This window comes from Triticum urartu, chromosome 2 (genome assembly GCF_003073215.2).
Source record: "Triticum urartu cultivar G1812 chromosome 2, Tu2.1, whole genome shotgun sequence".
Classification (NCBI taxonomy): domain Eukaryota; kingdom Viridiplantae; phylum Streptophyta; class Magnoliopsida; order Poales; family Poaceae; genus Triticum; species Triticum urartu.
The window spans coordinates 463970022-463985314 of record NC_053023.1 but is presented as its reverse complement, the minus strand read 5'-3'; positions in this window follow the sequence as shown (position 1 = coordinate 463985314).

Genomic DNA, 15293 nt, shown 5'->3' with positions numbered 1-15293 from the left:
TTTCAATCTACGTCATAAAAATACCAAGAATATTTATCTTATTTTTATCATCTCTATCAGATCTCACTCTTGCAAGTTGCTGTGAAGGGATTGACAACCTCTTTATCGCATTGGTTGCAAGGTTCTTATTTGTTTGTGTAGGTACGAGGTGACTCGCATGTGGTCTCCTACTGGATTGATAACTTGGTTCTCAAAAACTGAGGGAAATACTTACGCTGCTTTACTGCTCCACCCTTTCCTCTTCAAGGGAAAACCAACGCAGTGCTCAAGAAGTACCACTCGCGCCCAACGGTCTCCTGGGGAAGGAGGTCCATGGCTTCCATCGCACCATACTCGGCAAGCATCTCGCCATCCGCGTCCGACATTTCTTTGGAAAAGGCCGCCACGAGCTGGGCGTGAGCAGCCGCGATCTGGGCTTGGACGGGCTCCATCGTGGCAAGGTATGCGGCGGAGGAACGGACGGCTGCTCGAACGCTCTCGGCGATTGCCAACTTTTCGGCCGTGGGTTGCCAACCGCTGTCAGAGAAGCTTCGTTCAATTTGTGTGGTGACCGTCATGAAATGGGCATGGGTAGCCTCGACATGGTCATGGTCGGCCTCCATCAGGGCTAAGGCCATCGCTGCGGAATGAACAGCTAATGTGCCGCTCTCGCCAGTTGCTATCCCTGAGGCAGATGTTGCTGCCGCCACCTAAGAAGCAACATCGGCCATTTGGGATGCCTTGGCCGCTCGGTCATAGATTATGGCCACGCTCATGCACCTTGTTAGCACGCACTTGGAGGCTGCGGCCACGTTCTCGCTTGAGTGGCCCGCCGCAGTTTCCCTCATGACGCGGGTCCATGTCCCCATCTCTCACCGGTGATGATTGAACAGTGAAATGATATTTGGGGAGCGAGCTAGTGTGCTTGACATGCCGGCTGTGGACTGTAGCCAACGCACCTTCTCGCGGAAGCCATAGGAGTACTATTCTCCGATGGTGCTCCAAGATATTTTGTACTGCATCTCACACGGTTAGTGATAATAAACTGTGTGCGATCTACTTGATTTTTCATCTTGATTTGAATTACATTATGGGGTCACAGTGGCAATGGAGGGTGTTTGAATTGCTAGAACTTTTATCTGCAGTGAACATGAAATTATATGTGTGTCATAAAAAAATTGGAATTATTCAGGGTTTGTTTGGACATTTTATACATTAAATTGGTTTTCTAGCCATCTTGGGTGCACAATTCAAAATTAAACTACATGCACATGCTCCGGTGCACCAACATGTGTTGTAAAATCATATATTTGTCCATGGGTTTATATGCTTATGTCCCATGCAAGAAATGGGGATGAATCTCGATCTCCACAACACCGTGGCTCTCTGGCAAACGGAGGTACTTGCTTTTGTAATTCTAGTAAATCCAAAACCCGTCTAAATTCATGAACCTTGGCAACCTATCATGGAATGGCATCAACATGCTGGGCTAAAAAATATTATCCCATTTGGGGCAGGTTATGGTATAAGCTTCTCACAAACCAGAGCTTCTCACAAGAAGCCTCATGGTTCCATTAGGGAAACGTGTCACCTTTGTGGACAAAACGATGTTTGCTACCTCTTTTAGCACTACGTTGGTTTTCCCCGAAGAGGAAGGGATGATGCAGAAATGTAGCGTAAGTATTTCCCTCAGTTTTTGAGAACCAAGGTATCAATCCAGTAGGAGGCTACGCGTGAGTCCCTTGTACCTGCACAAAACTAATAAATCCTCACAACCAACGCAAATAGAGGTTGTCAATCCCTATAGGGCCACTTACGAGAGTGAGATCTGATAGATATGATAAAGATAATATTTTTGGTATTTTTATGATAAAGATGCAAAGTAAAATAAAGGCAAAGTAAATAGCAAAGTAAATAACTAAGTAGTAGGAGATTGATATCTATTAGTTGGCTTGACGTAGGGTCCAAGTCTCCTGAGTTGTATTCGGTCAGAAAATCACATTCCCGAAGGTATCATTCCGTTTGGACTCCATTTGATATTCCTTTTCTTCGAAACCCTAAAATAGGCTAAAAACAACAATTCTGGGTTGGGCCTCCGGTTAATAGGTTAGTCCCAAATATAATATAAAATTGGATAATAAAGCCCAATAATGTCTAAAACAGTAGATAATATAGCATGGAGCAATCAAAAATTATAGATACGTTGGAGACGTATCAAGCATCCCCAAGCTTAATTCCTGCTCGTCCTCGAGTAGGTAAATGATAAAAATAGAATTTTTGATGCGGAGTGCTACTTGGCATAATTTTAATGTAATTCTTCTTAATTGTGGTATGAATATTCAGATTCGAAAGATTCAAGACAAAAGTTCATATTGACATAGAAAATAATAATACTTCAAGCATACTAACAAAGCAATTATGTCTTCTCAAAATAACATGGCTAAAGAAAGTTATCCCTACAAAATCATATAGTCTGGCTATGTTCTATCTTCAGCACACAAGATATTTAAATCATGCACAACCCCGATGACAAGAAAAGCAATTGTTTCATACTTTTGACATTCTCAAAACTTTTTCAATCTTCACGCAATACAAGAGCGTGAGCCATGGATATAGCACTATAGGTGGAATAGAGTGGTGGTTGTGGAGAAGACAAAAAGGGGAAGGTAGTCTCACATCAACTAGGCATATCAATGGGCTATGGAGATGCCCATCAATAGATATCAATGTGAGTGAGTAGAGATTGCCATGCAACGGATGCACTAGAGCTATAAGTATATGAAAGCTCAGAAAGAACTAAGTGGGTGTGCATCCAACTTGCTTGCTCATGAAGACCTAGGGCAATTTTGAGGAAGCCCATCATTGGAATATACAAGCCAAGTTCTATAATGAAAAATTCCCACTAGTATATGAAAGTGATAACATGAGAGACTCTCTACTATGAAGATCACGGTGCTACCTTGAAGCACAAGTGTGGTAAAAGGATAGTACCATTGTCCCTTCTCTCTTTTTCTCTCATTTTTTTATTTTTTTATTTGGGCTTTTTCTCTTTTTTTATGGCCTCTTTTCTTTCTATTTTTTTATTTGGGCTTCTTTGGACTGTTTTATTTATTTTTCGTCCGGAGTCTCATCCCGACTTGTGGGGGAATCATAGTCTCCATCATCCTTTCCTCACTGGGACAATGCTCTAATAATGATGATCATCACACTTTTATTTTTCTTACAACTCAATAATTACAACATGAAACTTAGAACAAGATATGACTCTATATGAATGCCTCCGGCGGTGTACCAGGATATGCAATGACGCATGAGTGACAAGTATGAAAAAATTATGAATGGTGGCACTACAATAAATATGTCAACTAGTGACCTTCTCTCAGTGACCCTGGAAGAACTGGTCATAGATCTATGACCATTTTAGACCAATTTGGTCAAAAGCTGTTCAGGGGGCTCCAAACCCTAAACTATAACGACCATTTTGGTCAGAAAGGTCATAATTTCCTTACACGAAATGGTCATAAAGCAGATAGCACTGGTCTGCTGCCTTATTTCTAGCTGATCATGACCAATATAGATGGTCATAACCTTGTAAATTGTGGTGGGTTGCTATGACTAGGCGCCACCTCATCAGTTTTGCCTATGTGTCATGTCCATGTGGCAGTTTTTGTCCTAGGTTGTGAAGCAACCTATATTTCTGTCATACCCAAAATTCCAAAGAAAATCTCATAAATTCTTTGGGTCATATCTTCATCAAATATGTAAAAATCCTTCCTTGCCTAGTTCAAAACTAATTCAACAATATTCATTTTCCTATTCTGTTCACAATAGCACTTTATGAAGGAAGTGCTATTTATATATTCTTGATTACCCTCGGAATTTTTGGGCACTCTTTCCTATCCAAATCATTACGGCATGAAAAATTCAGCTCCATTTTCCTAGCAAATCTTCCTCGGCAAATTTCCAAAGTTTTTGTCCACCTAGAAGTATTGTGAAGGAAGTACCTTTTTTATATATCGAAATGACATGAAATTTATACAGTTCCTTCATATGCCCAAATTATCACCCTCCTCCAAATTGCAGCTCAGTCAAATCATCTATGTGAGCCCAGGTTCAATTTATATTTTATGGCCAAATTGGCACGTTGCAAAGCAAGTGTTATATAGATCCCTCCTATTACCCTCAAACTTTTCGGGCACTCTTCCATACCCAAATCATTGCCACATGATAATATTCAGCTCAATTTTCCTAGTAAATCTTTCTGAGGAAATTTCCAAAGTTTCTACCTCGAGAGAAGCTTTGTGAAGTAAGTACTAGCTAGGCTTACCCAAATGATCTGAAAATTTACCAGCGCATGACCATACCTATTTAACTTACCTACACCAATTTTTAGCTCATTTCATTCATCCAATCTCTCTCACTAGTTTTCCCAAGTTTTTGTCCATAGAAGAGCATTGTGAAGGAAGTACTACTTTGGCATGTCCAAATGGTATCAATTTTCTACAATGCTTTCCTATGCCCAAATAACCATCCTCCACCAAATTTCAGCTCAATCCATTCATTATTTTGAGCCCAGCTTCAACATTCATATTTTTGTCCAGCGTGGTACTTTGCAAAGCAAGTACCACCTAGGATCCTCCTTTTGAGCTAAAAATTTGTGAAGACATTCTCCTTAGTAGATGATCATCCTTAGCCAAAACTCACGCCCATTGGCCATGTACATTTCCCGTACCGCTAATCAAACACTTGGCTGCTTATTCATGTTTAAGCATCGATCAGTCTCCTCGTGAGAATCTTATGTTCTGATTTTCTTCCTAGCACCTACCTGGGGAGTTCCCAATCCACTAGACATGCCTAGGCTGCCCAGAACACATGGCAACGCCACGGTCACACGGTGACCACACAGCGGGCATGCGAGTTTACACGCTCTAGAGTTGGGGGCATCGGCCACCGCCCAAACCTCGACGTATCGCCACCAAACCATGTATTTATGATTAAATAGGTACTTATGTAACTAGAAATGATTTTTGGAAAAAATAAATAGCAAACTATGAGGCAGCTGCAGTAAAATTTTAACCCGCTTCCTGCTGAATCTGCGGGAATTTGTCTTTTTACCAGAGGTGGATCAAAACTTTTGACACCCAAACATTTTGTCAATTGTGCATTATATATGGCCTAGTATTTTATAAAATTGATTAGGTCCAATTTTGCAACAAATATATGGTAGGTCCATCACAAAAAAACTCATTTTGGGCACTCAAAAAAATGGAAAATGAATTTTTCGTGCAAAGAAAATGAAAACTTCCTTAGGCAACATTGTCTGGAATTCCAAGGTGCACCCTTGTGCACAATATGAGATCATTTGAACAAACTATGCCATGAATGTGGCCATAAGATTGATCATTTGGCTTGAAAGCCAGGAATCTTCACTCATGATAGCTAATTTCTGAGAAGACTTCTTTAAAATAATTGCCGTATTATAATCTTATAATTTTTGCTGGTAACTTGGCCACATATGATGAAACAATGCGAAGGTTTTCCAATTTTTTGATTATTTTGAATTTTTTATGCCCGTTTCAAAATGCGGTCAAAATGGCCAGAATGACCGTTCCTAGCTAGTGGTTGAATTTTTTTTGTGTTTCTCTTATTAAATAGGTAGTTATGTAACTAGAAATGATTTTTGGAAAAAATAAATAGCAAACTATGAGGCAGCTGCAGTTCAAATTTGACCCGCTTCCATCTGAATCGGCAGGAATTTGTCTTTTTCACCAAAGGTGGATAAAAACTTTTTACACCCAACCATTTGGTCAATTGTGCATTAAATATGGCCTAGTATTTTATAAAAATGATTAGGTCCAATTTTGCAACAAATATATGGTAGGTCCTTCACAAAAAAACTCATTTTGGGCACTCGGAAAATGGAAAATGGTTTTTCCGTGCACAGAAAATGAAAACTTCCTTAGGCAACATTGTTTGCCATTCCAAGATGCACACTTGTGCACGATATGAGATCATTTGAACAAACTATACCATGAATGTGGCCATAAGATTGATCATTTGGCTTGAAAGCCATGAATCTTCCCACATGATAGCTCATTTCTGAGAACACTTTTTTAAAATAATTACCGTATTACAAGTTTATTATTTTTCCTGGAAACTTTGTCACATATAATGACACAATGCGGAGGTTTTCCAATTTTTTGTTTTTTTTTGAATTTTTTATGCCCGTTTCAAAATGCGGTCAAAACGTCGGGAATGACTGTTCCTAGCTAGTGGTCGAATATTGTAAATTTTTCGGTGTTTCTCTGATTAAATAGATACTTATGTACCTAGAAATGATTTTTGGAAAAAAAACAAAGAGCAAACTACAAGGCACCTACAGTTCAAATTTGACCCGCTTCCAACTGAATCTGCGGGAATTTGTCTTTTTCACCAGAAGTGGATCAAATCTTTTAACACCCAACCATTTGGTCAATTGTGCATTAAATATGGCCTAGTTTTTTATAAAAATGATTTGGTACAATTTTGCAACAAATATATGTTTGGTCCTTCACAAAAAAACCTCATTTCGGGCACTCGAAAAATGAAAAATGAATTTTTTGTGTAAAGAAAATGAAAACTCCCTTTGTCAACATTGTTTGGAATTTCAAGATGCACCCTTGTGCACAATATGAGATCATTTGAACAAACTATGCCATGAATGTGGCCATAAGATTGATCATTTGGCTTGAAAGCCATGAATCTTAACGCATGATAGCTCGTTTTTTAGAACACTTTCTAAAAATAATTGTCGTATTACAAGTTTATTATTTTTCCTGGAAACTTGGTCACATATAATGACACAATGCGAAGGTTTTCGAATTTTTTGAATTTTTTTGAATTTTTTATCCTCGTTTCAAAATGCGGCTAAAACGACAGGCTTGACAGTTCCTAGCTAGTGGTTGCATCTTGGAAAACTTTTGATGTTTCTCTGATTAAATAGATACTTATGTACCTAGAAATGATTTTTCTAAAAAATAAAGAGCAAACTATGAGGTAGACACAGTTCAAATTTGATCCGCTTCCAGCTGAATCGACGGGAATTTGGCTTTTTCACGAGAGGTGGATCAAAACTTTTGACACCCAACCATTTGATCAATTGTACATTAAATATGACCTAGTATTTTAGAAAATTGATTTGGTACAATTTTGCAAGAAATATTTGGTAGGTTCTTCACAAAAAAGTTCATTTTGGGCACTCAAAAAATGGAAAATGATTTTTTCGTGGATCAAAAGCATTTTACATAAAATCATTTGGTCAATTATACATAAAATTTGGTCTAATACATAGAGTTGGTAGGTTCATCACAACAAAACTATTTTTTATACTTCAACAATGAAAAATGCTTTTCTCCTGCAAAAGAACTTATTTTTAATCAATTACGACCTATTTATATGGTCATAAAGTCATCAAGGCCTTTATTGCATTCTGATTGGTCCACGAGCACATCATGCGGATCATGCTCGACCACCGTTGGATAGGCCCGGATCCGACGGCAGCCCTCTTCCCCCCCCCCTCTTCCCTTCATCCCTCTCATCCCCCTCCCGAATCAGCGCAACTCCCTCTCCACTCGTCCAAACCCTAGCCACGCCCTCCTCCGTGCACCGCCGCCCCCATCGATTCCGCCCAACACCGCCGTCCCCCTCCACTCGCTCTCCTCCATGAGCCGGATCCCCACCTCCTCCGGCTCCCCTTCCACTCACTCTCCCGGATTCCGCACACCCACAGCCGCCGCCCTCTCCCTCCCTCAGATCTCGATCCGATCCAGATCGACGCCGCCACAGCTTCCCGTCGCCGGCGGCGGTGCCCTCCCTCCCTCACCCTCTCCCCCGTGCAGCGAACCCTAGCCCCTCTCTCCCCCGCACACCACCTCCTCCCTTCCAAATCGCAGCCGCCACCTCCTCCTTTCTAGATCGCCACCTCCACCTCCCCGCCGTCCATGGCCTCCCCCACGCCCTTCTCCCCCGCGAGCCATCTCTCTCTCCCTCCCGCGACTCCTCTGCTCCACTCGATTCCGGCGAGTTGAGGCGGCTCTTGCCGGCGCGCAGCACACCCCGGGCTCCCCTCGTGCAGCTCTTCCCCCCTCCCGTCAGATCTATCTCTTGCACCCTCTAGTGCAATCCCGCAACCTCACCCGTGGCTAGGGTTTCGGCTGCCACTTTAACTTCGCTGGGATCTGCCACATGCGACGACGGCGAGGCCAGAGGTGGCTGGACCTGGAGCTCATCTCCTCCATGGCGTCGGCTTCCAGATCCGCCTGGTGCTCCATCTTCAAGGTCATGTGCTTCTTCTCTGGTTCTGGTTTCTAGTTCATGTTCCCCTGCTTGCGATCTGACTCTCGTTGTTGTTCATGTTGTTGTTGCAGCCATCTGGGGGGCTTCTTCCTGTTCCTGGGCCTCGCCGTTGCCGGCCAGACGGAGTGGCGGCCGGCAGGAGCAGCCGCGGCGCCGGGGTTCATGGCGATGGTGATGACGTCCGCCAACGCGTCGTCGCTGGCGACCAACAACTGTTCGGTAAGCTAGAGGCTGTCAAGTTAAGTGCTTGCTGGTGTGTTTGTTAATTCAGTAAGCTAGGGGCTGCCATCCATTAAATTCAGAGAAACCCCTGTCAAGCATGAGGTTCTCCTACATACCTACTACTATATGTTTGTACTGAATATATTGACATGCCATGACACTATGAAGTAACAGAATGGCTAGCAGAAGCTTTCACTTCTAAGAATGACAGCAGTAGGAAGAATCATTGTAGTCAAGTGACCATAATATCTATTTTATTGTGCTGAACTTTGTTGTTACCTGGATGTTGCAGTCCTTGACTGTTCTCATGATGTTGTACAGGAGGCCCTTGTGGTCACCGCTGGAGGGGCTGGAGCTTGGCGGCAGCCTGCGGATGATGGGGGCCTGGACGGTGGCTATTTTTGCAGCAGGATTATAGCTTAAAGTTTCTGATAATTTTGGAATAGCTTCAGCACCTACAGTTAATTTTGCACATAAAGCTTGAGTAATTTTGCACATGAAGCTTCAGTATTTTAGCACATGAAGCTTCTGCTACTGTTATTCTTGTCATGAATCTTCCACCATTTTTTAGTAGCTTAAATTTGACTTGGTGTAGTAATCTTGGTTCTTAGTGATGCTTGTATCTCATGCTAATTGTTGCATGAGTAGTTTCGGTAGTTTTATAATAGCAGCAGTAGCACAAATTTAATTGAATTCAATTAAAATTTCCAGAATCTCTTCTTGATCTGTAATGAGTGTAGAGTAAGTAATTAAAGATAGGCTTGCTGTTAGTAGTAGAGTAAGTAATTAAGTCCTGTTGTTTACTGTAAGACTTGCTGTTTAGCAAGGCTTGAGTAATTTAGTGTACTGCATCTATAGTTTCAACTGAAATTTTTATCATGCTACTGTGACATCTACTGAAAATTTCAAACAAATGAGAGGAGTACTGTAGTTACAAATGGAGCCTACAAATTCTGTACATCTATTGTACTCATTTTTCAGTTATCTGTAGTTACAAAGCATTAATTGTAAGACTGTAACTAAACATATCTTCTTATCCTCTGTTATTTTACTCATACATGTGCTTATGATCCTGTTAACACATGCTGGTGCTCATTTTACTCATGCACATGCTCATGATATTCTTAGTTAAGACTGTACCTACTCCATTTGATTGCATGATCTCTATTTGAATGCATGCTCATAAGATTGTAACAGGAGTTTAATATCACAGTGAACATGCTCATGATCTCTATTTGAATGCATGTTCTTCTGTTGCTGCAAGTTCTATGATATGTGAGTTCCTTCTAGTGCTGCAATTAGTGACACAATATGCTGTGTGCAGCGGGCTCCGCATCCAAGTCCTGTCCGTCCTCCGCATCAAGGAGCTAGGCCAAGGGAGCAAACAGCGCACCTAGTTCCTTCAAGGATGCGTCCTGCTGGCCGAGTCTTGTGGAGAAGCAAGGTGAATCGGGCATTGTCTCAATTGTTCCACCGTGGTAAGAACAAAACACCACTCTCACTTGGTGTTCATGTATTACTACAGCAAAATATTCTTACATGGTGATTGTTAGCGACACAACATTTATCTCGCATAATAGTGTCATTCTCTTCATAGTTAACAAATGCATCTTGTCCAACCGAGTAAACTGGACCCAACTTGTACAATAAAGTGAACTAAATGCTGTCACATTTTGTACATGTTACTTTCTATTTGGTGTCTGGTAATGATATCTACGGAAATTCTACTTTGTAAAGAATAAATATTGTGTTATGGATCACAAGCTAATTTTTGTTGACATGAATTTGTTATGCTCCTTATTTTGACTTGGTTTCACCCATGTTGCTTTTCAAAACATGAGATTGATGAGTGTTTCTTGTAGGCAACATTGATTTAGGATTGATTTAAGATTTTGTGAGTATGCCAAGGTTCTGCGAATAGGCATTGGAAACATCTAGTGTTCTGCTATAATTGGTCTCTAAAACATCTAGTCATTAATTTGAAGTTGTTTGAATCTGTTGCTTTATCATACATTCGATCCATAAATCTGCATTTCTGTGAAATTTTGTTAAATATATATTTTCTAGATTGTCTATACACTAAACCTGGAGGTTTGAATATCTTCTCCAGGAATGAAGATGGTACTCTAATGCCTTTGTGTTCACCCTTTTACAGGAGCTCCAGGCCTAGGAAATTTCAAGTTCGAAGCGGCATGTAGCCCTAGCAGCAAAGATTTGTTATGTTTGACTGTAATAAACTGTAAATATTATAGTACTATAATAGTAGGCATATCTGGGTTGTAATAGACTATGCACAGATTGTAATAGACTATGTACAGGAGCTCCAGGCCTAAGAAATTCTACATTTTTTCTATTCTATTTAAAATATTGATTATTTGTGTGATTTGAAGACGTGTGAAATGGAAACCTGATTAGTGGGCCCATTTGTGAAAATAATCTAAACAATGCTCACATTTTTGACATGTGGGACCAATATAGGAGATTATGACAAGTGGGACCCATCTGACTTGTGGGACCAGATTAAAAAATATATACTAAAAAACTAAAAAGGCCATGGCCCAAAATATAAAAAAAGGCCAAATTGTTGGGCCAGGACCATGTAGATAGAGAAAATTAATAGAGAAAATATACAGTAAAAAGGCCAAATTATTGGGCTAGGCCCATGTAGAAAATCGAATTGGACCGAGCTGAATCTTGTGCCACATCAGATTGCCATGCTGGATGCCTACATGGCCTGGGGAGGTTGCTAGTGACCAAAGCGCCACAGTAGACGCATTTTGGTCATAAAAGTCTATCCAGAAGAAAGGTCGCTATAGTCAATTTACGACCGCCAGCTTTTGACCTTATGTTTTTGGTCACAAAAAGGTCACAAATTGAAAACAGTGACCATTCAGTGACCAATAGTGCCGGTCACAAGTTGACATATTTCTTGTAGTGTGGCTTTGCCACAAATACTATGTCAACTACATGATCATGCTAAGCAATATGACACTGATGGAGTGTGTCATAAATGGAACGGTGGCAAGTTTCATGGCAATATATCTCGGAATGCCTATGGAAATGCCATAATAGGTAGGTATGGTGGCTGTTTTGAGGAAGCTATATGGTGGGTGTATGATACCAGCGAAAGGTGTGCGGTATTAGAGAGGCTAGCAAAGGTGGAAGGGTGAGAGTGCGTATAATCCATGGACTCAACATTAGGCATAAAGAACTCATATACTTATTGCAAAAATCTACAAGTTATCGAAGCAAAGTATTACGCGCATGCTCCTAGGGGGATAGATTGGTAGGAAAAGACCATCGCTCGTCCCCAACCGCCACTCATAAGGAAGACAATCAATAAATAAATCATGCTCCGACTTCATCACATAAAGGTTCACCATACGTGCATGCTACAGGAATCACAAGCTTCAACACAAGTATTTCTCAAATTCACAACTACTCAACTAGCATGACTTTAATATCACCAGCTCCATATCTCAAAACAATTATCAAGTATCAAACTTATCATAGTATTCAACACACTCATAAGAGAAGTTTCTATATTCTTGAATACCTAGCATATTAGGATTTTAAGCAAATTACCATGCTATTAAGACTCTCAAAATAATCTAAGTCAAGCATGAGAGATCAATAGTTTCTATAAAACAAATCCACCACCGTGCTCTAAAAGATATAAGTGAAGCACTAGAGAAAAATTATATAACTCAAAAGATATAAGCGAAGCACATAGAGTATTCTAACAAATTCCAAATCATGTATGGCTCTCTCAAAAGGTGTGTACAGCAAGGATGATTGTGGTAAACTAATAAATAAAGACTCAAATAATACAAGATTCTCCAAGCAAAACACATATAATGTGGTAAATAAAAATATAGCTCCAAGTAAAGTTACCGATAGATGTAGACGAAAGAGGGATGCCTTCCGGGGCATCCCCAAGCTTTGGATTTTAGGTGTCGTTAGATTATCTTGGGGTTGCCATGATGTAACACCCCGGATGTAACTTACGCAATTTGTACTCCAACTCTTGCCGTTTCCGGCGTTAAGTTATTTTATTTTCTCGGGTTTGGGTTTTTGTCTCCGTGTGTTGTTATCATTGTCATGCATCTCATATCATGTAATCATGTGCATTGCATTTGCATACGTGTTCATCTCATGCATTCGAGCATTTTCCCCGTTGTCCGTTTTGCATTCCGGCGCTTCGTTCTCCTCCGGTGGTCATTTCTAGCTTTCTTTCGTGTGTGGGAATTAAACGTTTCCGGATTGGACCGAGACTTGTCATGCGGCCTTGGTTTACTACTTGTAGACCGCCTGTCAAGTTTCGTATCATTTGGACTTCGTTTGATACTCCAACGGTTAACCGAGGGACCGAAAAGGCCTCGTGTGTGTTGCAGCCCAACACCCCTCCATTTTGGCCCAAAACCCACCTAAAGCTTCTCCATCTTCTAGAGCGTTCGATCACGATCGCGTGGGCGAAAACCGCACCTCATTTGGACTCTCCTAGCTCCCTCTATGTCTATATAAAGCCCCCCCCCCCCGAAATTCGGATCTCCTTCTCCCCCGAAACCCTAAAATAGCCCCGCCACCGACGGACATGTCCGCCGCCTAGATCGGACACGTCCGCCGCCCACCCGGGCCAATCCCGCTCCGCCACGTGTCCCGTGCTCCAGCGAGAGCAGCTCCGGCGAGCCTCCTCCCACCTCCTCCGGCCGCCGAGCCCGCCAAGTCCGGCGACTCCTCCATCTCCGGCGAACAGGAACCCCAGCGATGACCTCGGATTGCGTGCCTCGATCCAGATCTGGAATATTACGGTTGACCCCGTTTTCCCCTAATTCCCTAATCCATGTGCTCATGTTCGTCATGCTATATCTCCGCATCCGTAGCTCCATTTTTGGCATATAGCATATCAAAATATTCATCTCAGAGAGTACATCATTTCATTCCATTGCATCATTTTCATTTGAGTTCATCTTGATGCCCGAAATGCTGTTAGAAGAGTGCTACTTGAGATAATTGTCAGATCTGCTGCTCCATTTAGACCTTTGTCATTTTTGCCATGATTGTTGTGTGCATGATATGCCATGATGCTCTACATATGCTTTGTTAAAGATTTTCTCATCTTTCCAGAGGTGCAACCCATGAATTTTTGTGATGTGCGTGGTGACTAGCACAAGCTTGCCAAGTGGTGCACTTGGTATTTCTGTTTTCAGGGACTTAGCATTTCCACTAAGTCTTTGAGCTGTTTATCTCATGTTGTCATATGTTCATGTTGTTTCCAAGTGATCCGTGCCTCTTTTGAGGATGACCAGTAAGGATGTTTTATTAATCTTGTAGTGCTCTATCCATCCATGTCTTTGTTTGCAATTATGGAGCACCCTAGCTTGAGTCAATCGAGCTCTACTTTTGCAACTTTGTGAATCTGGGCAAAATGTCAACTTGTTTGCTATTTTGCCGATGTTGTTGTAGTGGATCCATGCATGCTATGTTATTGTTCTTGCCATGTCTAGCTTGCATTTTGTGTGTTCTTGGTAGATGTATGCTTAGCTTTTCTTGACTTGCACCGTAGTGAGTGCATCGAGCTCGTAAACATGCCTACTTGAGTTATGTTTTAGCATGTGCCAGTTTTCACCAAGTCTGAAAACTGATTATGCTTTTGCTATGTTCACATGCTTGTTAATATATTTTCTGATCCCTTTTGGCTCAAGGTCACTAAGGGACTTTTGTTAAGCTATTTGAGTAGCTCCATGCCATGTCTTAATTTTCCATGTTCAGGTCCTATAGCATGTAGTTTCGTTGCTCCAAAGAGTGCTACCTGATCTGAAATTCCAGACAAGTGTTAATTTCAGTAAGTCTGAGATCTGTTTACCATATGCATTTTTGCCATGCTTGTTTGAACCTGTTAATGGATGAATTGGCCGTGGCTCAGTGCTAGACTTTTGTTAAGCATCTTGAATGCATCCCTGCCATGTATTTTGTTGTCATGTTTGAGTGCTGTAGCATGTTCATCGCATTGCTTTTAGATGGCTACTTGCTGTAAATCGCAGACCGGTGTCGTATTTGAATCGCTTGCCATTTCCAAACCGCAACTCCGATTCCGGCGTTCTTTATATCTTTTTCAAGCGATTTCATCTCATATTTCCAGTGGCACACTTGGATTCCCAAGTTGAGGCCAGGTTCATGCATTTCCTGTCACATCTTGCATATGCATCCCGCATCGCATCCCACATAGCATACCATGTTTGCATCTTATTGTTTGAGCTTGCACGTGGTTGATTGTGTCCCGTTTGTTTGTTTGTCTTGTTTGGGTAGAGCCGGGAGACGAGTTCGCTAACAAGGAGCCCGTTGAGTTTGCTTTCGAGGATCCAGTCAACTCTGACAGCTTTGCAGGCAAGATGATTATACCCTCGAAATCACTACTATCTTTGCTATGCTAGTTTGCTCGCTCTTTTGCTATGCCAATGCTACGATGCCTACCATTTGCTTTCCAGCCTCCCAAATTGCCATGTCAAACCTCTAACCCACCATGTCCTAGCAAACCGTTGATTGGCTATGTTACCGCTTTGCTCAGCCCCTCTTATAGCGTTGCTAGTTGCAGGTGAAGATTGGAGGCCGTTCCTTGTTGGAACATTTATTTACTTGTTGGGATATCATTATATTGCCATGTTATCTTTATGCATCTATATACTTGGTAAAGGGTGGAAGGCTCGGCCTCTCGCCTAGTGTTTTGTTCCACTCTTGCCGCCCTAGTTTCCGTCATA